Genomic DNA, 7,157 nt, shown 5'->3' with positions numbered 1-7,157 from the left:
GCTGCAAACATAAATACGAAAAAAATAATTCAATTAGTGCTTTTTGTGTTCATTTAATTTTTATTTGAAGTCCATTTTTTTTATATACCTTGAAATTAAGCCCTCCCCCATGGAATGAAGCCCTACCTACACGACATCTGAGAGCTACATGGATCCCGCTTGTGAGGTGCCTGTCCGTCACTACTATTCAGTTTTTTCTCTCGCAGCACAGATATGGAGAAGATGGAGAACCTACTTTCTCCATCTTCTCCATAGTCTCTGTGAGTGTTCATCAGACTGCACTTGGATGACATCCGAGTGCAGTCTAATGTTTTACGTGCACCCATAGACTTGTATGGGTGCACATGGTCCGAATATCGAATGAGATTATTTTCTCATGCCGATAATCGCAGATCTGCACTGTCCCATAGTATAACATAGGGCCGAGTCCTATCCGATAAAACATCACATAGCATTCGGCCGTGTTATACGACAGTGTGAGCGAGCCCTTAGAGTCAAGGAATATTTACATGCAGATGATGATATTACTCTCCCAGTGTATATTTTTTTAGGCGAGTTCATAGTAAATGCTTTGCCTTTTTGACATGTGATCAACTAAAGAACAAGAAAGATTTAGGACCACCCCTATAGAGAAACGGAAAATAGTTTGGAGGACTTGCATGTCCTTTTTTATTTATTATGAGAAAATCATAAAAGATCCCGTTTTTTAACCATGCTGTGACTTTCTGCTGAGGGAGAGGGAGAGAGCTGCCCTATTCAGAGTCTGTAATAAGACCTGCTGACAAAAGTGTTGAAGATACAGTCTAATGTGAATTAACAATGAAAAAAAGTTAATTTCACAAATGGCTTGTATTTTTTTTAATACAAACTTTTTTTGTGTTTACAGCTCCTTTAAAGGGAATCTGTCATCAGGTTTTTGCCACCTAATCTGAGAGCAGCATAATGTAGGGTTAGAGGCACTGATTCCAGTAATGTGTCACTTACTGGGCTGCTTAGTGTTGTTTTGATAAAATCATTGATTTGTCAGAAAGTAATTATCACTAGATGACTAGTAAGTTCTGTAGGACCCCACCCCCATCACTGATCAGTAGATTTCTGTGTACACTGAGCATGGGCAGAAAGCTGCCAATCAGTGGTGTGGGCGGGGCTATACAGAGCGCAGCATTCAGAGAGCTGCTAGATCTGCAGCAGATGAAACGGTGATTTTCTCAAAATGACAACAAGCAGCTGAAAAAGTGACACATCGCTGGAATCAGGCTATCTGCCCCAATATTGTGCTGCTCTCAGATGAGGCAGCACAATTAATATTGTGCCAAATTAATTTCCCGTGAACTATCACATGATCTATCACAGGGGATCATGTGACATGTCACGTGATAAATCAGGTGTGGGGGGGGGCCCCGCACCTTCTAAACTGCCCGGGGCCCTTGCTACTCTTAATCCACCCCTGAGGCTGTCATATGGCAGAATGCAGCATACACTTCTCATGACTAGAAGGTTGTGATTTAAATATAAAACAATTTGCAATGTTTTGGTTTAAAAACATTCGGGCAATTTAACATAATTTTATTGCAGGCCAAAGTGTCAGATACTAGATGACAACCTCAAAAAGCTGCCTAAGAGATGGTGATGGTGGAAGTATAAAGGAATTCTATATCCTTCCACTGTCTTTAACATCATGACCTCTTTGTATCTGAGAATGAATCTTTTCTAAACAAAACTTGTGTTCCACCTTCTGCTAACCCACCAAAGCTTAATATTTCCATTTCCACGTGTTATCCTGCATAACTCCCAGGTAGCATGCCCACTGTTTTTAGATTATATTAAATTCAGATATTCCCTTTACTCTTGTTTTTTTAATGCCAAAAACTCTAACCTTAACTTTGATTCATTCTTGTCATGATTTCTGCAAATCTCTACTAATCAGTCTTCCACTCACTAATCTCTCCAATCTACCCTTAAAGCAGCTGCCAAACTCATATGTTTGTCCAGCTGTTACACTTACACCACCACCTGGTGCCAGTCACTGCACTGGTTACCTATCGTTCTTCACATGCATTTCCGCATGCGGGTTGATAAGCGCTTTCCAAGCGATTTTAGCATCACTTGGAAAGTGCTTGACAACTTGGTCACACTATATAAACCCATGCAAACGGCATGGATTTATATAGTGTGACCTTAAAGAATGGTAAAAAATAAAAAAATAAATCTATACTTACCTTCTGATGGCCCCCGGAGTCTTGCTTCGCTCCGTCCTGGCTTGCCGGTGGTACACTACACTGAAGGACCTGCCGTCACATGACTGACGTCAGCGCAGGTCCTTCAGTCCACTGCGATCTGCCGGCAAGCGAAGACAAGGAGACCGGGGCCATCAGAAGGTAAATATAATATTTATTTTTTATTTTATTCTTTTTTTTACAGGTTCTATGGTACCCGGGTCTGGAGGAGAGTCTCCTCTCCTCCACACCCGGGTACCATCCGCACATTGAAAAGCATGGAATCTGCATGTACAGATGCAGTGATGCGGAATCCATGCTTTCCAATGAAAGTCATTGGTGGCGAAAACGCAGCGCTTCCATAAAATAATTTTTCCGCAGCGGAATTTTCTGTGACACTGCAAGACCTTTTTCCTACCTGCTCTGGTGTTCAGTCTTCTGGATCTGCTCCTCCGGTGTCCTGCTGCTGCTCCGGTGTACTGCTTCAGTCCTGCTGTGGTGTCCTAGATCTCCTGCTCCGGTCTGCTCGGGTCTTTGGTTACCTGCTGCTGCTGGGCTCCTGCTGCTGATCCTGCTACTGACCCGGCTCCTGAGCCTGCTCCTGATCCTGCTGAAAAAAAAAGAAAGAAGACTTTTTGGTAAGTCCATCTCTGTTCTCCCCTCATCCACCCCCTCTGCCACCGAGCACGTTTTTTTTTCGTGCGTCCTGCAGCAGCCGAGCGCTGACCTGTTACTACATCACTGATCAACGTCCGTGCTCTCTGTATTCCAGGACTTTTTTTGTCACTGTCCATTTTTCTCCCCCCCTCCCACTCTGCACCACCTCCGTGTGTGCATCCAGCAGCCGCTGAACGTTGATCGGTGATGCAAATCACCAATCAGCACTCGCACTTGCTACTTTACACTTTTTTTTTCCACTAACCTTTTTGTATTTGTAGAGGGAGGTCGCGCTGTCTGCCATGCTGTGCGCCGTGCTGGGCCTTGCTGTGCCACAGAAGCCTGTGACACCACCGCCACTCCTGCTACAGAAGACATCTGACAGAAGTAGTAGTAGTAGTAGTAGTTTATAAGGCCGAAAAAAGACAAGCGTCCATCCAGTTCAGCCTATTTCTTGTGCATTGCAGCTATTCCGCAGCGTTGATCCAGGGGAACGCAAAAAAAAACAAAACAAACAAACAAAAAAAAACATGCGGTATAGGCCAATTTACATCATTGAGGAAAAAATTCACTTCCCGACACCAATCTGGATTAATTAACTATCACTAAGCATAAGATGTAATTTTATTGTTCTCAAGAAAGGCGTCCAGGCCTCTCTTGAACTCTTTAAGTGAGTTGGACATCACCACTTCCTCTCCCAGAGAGTTCCAGAGTCTCACGGCTCTGACCGTAAAGAATCCCCTTCTATGCTGGTGCAGGAACCTCCTTTCCTCCAGACGCATAGTGTGCCCCCTCGTCTTTGTCACCATCCTTGGTATAAACAGGTCATGGGAGAGATCTCTGTACAGCCCCCTGATGTATTTATACATGTTTATGAGGTCTCCCCTAAGCCTTCTCTTTTCCAACGTAAATAGGCCTAATTTTGACAGCCTCTCTGGGTATTCTAGTCCCTCCATTCCCTTTATTACCTTAGTCGCCCTCCTTTGTACCTTCTCTAGCTCCAATATGTCTTTCCTGAGCACCGGAGCCCAGAACTGTGCACAATATTCTAAGTGCGGCCTTACCAGCGCTTTATACAGAGGAAGAACAATGTTCTCATCATATGCCCCTATTCCTCTTCTGATGCATGCCATGACTCTATTTGCCTTCGCAGCTGCTGCCTGACACTGGGCACTCCAATTTAATTTGCTATTAACCAAGACGCCCAGGTCCTTCTCCATGTCAGATTTCCCCAACGTTTTCCCATTTAATATGTATGGGTGACTGCTGTTTTTCTTTCCCATGTGCATGACCTTACATTTATCGGCATTGAACCCCATTTGCCATTTTTTGGCCCAACTCCCCAATTTATCTAAATCCTCCTGTAGCTGTGCCCTATCCTCATCTGTATTAACTACTTTACAAAGTTTAGTATCATCTGCAAATATTGCTATTTTACTATGCAACCCTTCCACTAGATCATTAATAAATATATTAAATAATATAGGGCCCAAGACAGACCCTTGAGGCACCCCGCTAGTAACCCTGACACACCCTGAGCTTACTCCATTGATAACCACCCTCTGCTTTCTATCACTCAGCCAGCTATTTACCCACTTGCACACATTATCCCCCAGACCAAGCATTCTCATTTTATATACCAACCTTTTGTGTGGCACAGTATCAAACGCTTTGGAGAAGTCAAGGTATACAACATCCACTGACTCTCCCCGGTCCAGCTGTGAGCTCACCTCCTCGTAGAAGGCGATCAGGTTTGTTTGGCAGGAGCGATCTCTCATGAATCCATGTTGATATGGAGTTAGACAGTTATTATCATTAAGATATTCTACAATAGCATCTCTAAGAAATCCTTCAAACAATTTACCCACAACAGACGTTAAGCTTACTGGTCTATAGTTCCCAGGGTCACTTTTAGACCCCTTTTTGAATATTGGTACCACATTTGCTTGGCGCCAGTCTAGTGGGGCAGTCCCTGTCCATAAAGAGTGCTTGAATATAAGATACAGCGGCCTGTCTATCACATTACTTAATTCTTTTAGTACCCGGGGGTGTATGCCATCTGGGCCTGGTGACTTGTCTATTTTGATATTATTTAGGCGTTTCTGAACTTCCTCCTGGGTTAGGTGGGTGATATTTAGCGGAGGGTTTACTTTATCACTTTGCATTTCCTCCGATAAATTGTTTTCTTTTGTGAAAACAGTGGAGAAGAAGCTATTGAGTAGGTTTGCTTTACCCTCATCGCCCTCTATGATTTTACCCAGGTTATTTTTCAATGGGCCAACTCCATCAGTTTTAATCCTTTTACTGTTTATATAGTTAAAGAACAGTTTGGGATTCGTTTTACTTTCTTTGGCAATTAGTCTCTCTGTCTCCTCTTTTGCTATTCTTATTTGTTTCTTACAGATTTTGTTTTTTTCCCTATAAGTTATTAGCGCTTCCTCGCTGCCTTCTTGTTTAAGTTTACCGAAAGCCCTTTTTTTGTTTTTCATTGCCCTCTTGACTTCCTTATTTAGCCACATTGGCTTCCTCCTATTCCTAGCCCTTTTATTCCCATAAGGTATGTACCTTCTACAGTGACTATGTAGGACTGTTTTGAAAATTTCCCATTTTCTATCCGTGCTCCTATTACTGAAGATGCTATCCCAGTCTATAAGGTGAAGGGCATCTCTTAGCTGATCAAACTTTGCCCTCCTAAAGTTCAGTGTTTTTGTGACTCCCTTGCTGGGCACCCTACTGAAGCACATGTGGAATTGTATAATGTTGTGGTCACTATTTCCCAGGTGCCCCCCGACCTGCACCTCAGTTATTCTGTCTGGCCTGTTAGTTAATATTAAGTCTAAAAGGGCCGTCCCTCTAGTTGGTTCCTGCACAAGTTGTGACAAATAATTGTCTTTGATAATTGACAGAAACCTGTTTCCTTTCTGAGATCTACAGCTTTCGGTTTCCCAGTCTATATCGGGGTAGTTGAAGTCCCCCATAATAATCACCTCGTTATTTTTTGCTACTTCGTCTATTTGTCTCATTAATAGACTTTCCGTGGCTTCTGCTATATTTGGTGGTTTATAACAGACTCCTATGATAATTTTATTATTGTTTTTTGCCCCATGTATCTCCACCCATAAGGACTCGACCTCCTCATTTCCCTCCCATACATCCTCCCGTATTGTAGGCTTTAGACACGTCTTTACATATAGACAGACTCCACCCCCTTTCCGATTTCTTCGATCCCTTCTAAACAGACTGTAACCCTGTAAGTTAACTGCCCAGTCATAGCTTTCATCCAACCATGTCTCGGTTATTCCCACTATGTCATAGTTACCTGTAGATATTTCTGCTTCCAGTTCATCCATCTTGTTTGTCAGGCTCCTGGCATTTGCTAGCACGCAGTTTACACGATTTTGTTTTGTTCCAATCTTCTCCCTGTGGATTGTATTAGAAATTTTCTTACCTCCCTTCCAAGTATCTTGTCTTGGACCTTCTTTGTCGCACTTCATATCTTTCATTAGTATGTCCTCTGGTTGCATGTTCGTGTCCGGCGTTTTTCTTCCCATCCCCTCTTCTTCTAGTTTAACGCCCTCCTGATGAGTGTTGCGAGTCTCCTGGCGAATGTGTGTTTCCTGGGTTTGTTGAGGTGTAGTCCGTCTCTGGCAAGGAGTCCATCATAGAGGTAATTCACACCGTGGTCCAGGAATCCAAATCCTTGTTGTCTGCACCATCGTCTCAGCCAGCTGTTCACATCAAGGATCCTGTTCCATCTCCTGACGCCATGCCCGTCTACTGGAAGGATAGAAGAAAAAACTACCTGCGCATCCAGTTCTTTTACTTTCTTCCCCAATGCTTCAAAGTCCTTGCAGATTGTCGGTAGGTCCTTCTTTGCCGTGTCATTGGTGCCAACATGTATCAGAAGAAATGGGTGGACATCCTTGGGACTGATGAGCTTTGGTATCCTATCGGTAACATCCTTGATCTTCGCCCCTGGGAGGCAGCATACTTCTCTTGCGGTTATGTCCGGTCTGCAGATAGCTGCTTCTGTTCCTCTCAGTAGTGAGTCTCCCACCACCACCACTCTTCTTCCCTTCTTGGCTGTCCTTTTTCTTGTCGCTTCTGGGTGTTTCTGGGTACTCTTTTCTTTTTTGCTTGCTGGTAGTTCCTCATCCTTAGGTGTGCCATCTTCGTCCTCCACAAGTCCTTGGAATCTGTTTCTCAGTTGTGTGGTTGGTGGTGTCTCCATGGTCTTCTTGCTTCTTTTGGTCATTTGCCTCCACTTGTCTGCCTCTGGAGGTT

Source organism: Phyllobates terribilis, unplaced genomic scaffold, assembly GCF_046119375.1.
Source record: "Phyllobates terribilis strain yellow unplaced genomic scaffold, ASM4611937v1 Scaffold_2__4_contigs__length_985480577, whole genome shotgun sequence".
NCBI lineage: Eukaryota > Metazoa > Chordata > Amphibia > Anura > Dendrobatidae > Phyllobates > Phyllobates terribilis.
The sequence above is the reverse complement of the archived record's forward strand: the minus strand, read 5'-3'. Positions refer to the sequence as shown.